Genomic DNA, 565 nt, shown 5'->3' with positions numbered 1-565 from the left:
AAGTACACTAATTAAAGAAGTAAAGGAACATGAATAAATAAACACTAAGTAACAAAAAGAAGAAGTTCAAGTACAAAAAGAGATGAAGTTCATTCCTAACTAAAATACACAACATAAAAACAAGATAGATAGTGGGGTCACGGATGTGACGGACTCGCCTCCGCATGTGACGACGCAGCACGCCGCGTCGTCGCCTGCTCTGACTCGTTCCTGTCTCGGCCACATAGGGGGAGGGGAGGGGGCGTCCCGACCCCCCCCCTGCTCGCCCTCGCGCTACCGCATTGCTGCGCTAGGTTTTGACAGGACACAATGCGGTTATTCTGTTTCCACCCCCACCGCACACACCCCAGAGACACACCCCTAAGATAGATAGTGGGGTCACGGATGTGACGGACTCGCCTCCGCGTGCGACAACGCGGCACGCCGCGTCGTCGCCTGCTCTAGCTCATTCCTGTCTCGGCCACACAGGGGAGGGGAGGGGGTCCCAACCCCCCTCCCCCCTGCTCGGCCTCGCGCTACTGCATTGTTGCGCTAGGTTTTGATAAGAGGCAATGCGGTTATTCTG

Source organism: Triticum dicoccoides, chromosome 2B (assembly GCF_002162155.2).
Source record: "Triticum dicoccoides isolate Atlit2015 ecotype Zavitan chromosome 2B, WEW_v2.0, whole genome shotgun sequence".
NCBI lineage: Eukaryota > Viridiplantae > Streptophyta > Magnoliopsida > Poales > Poaceae > Triticum > Triticum dicoccoides.
The sequence above is the reverse complement of the archived record's forward strand: the minus strand, read 5'-3'. Positions refer to the sequence as shown.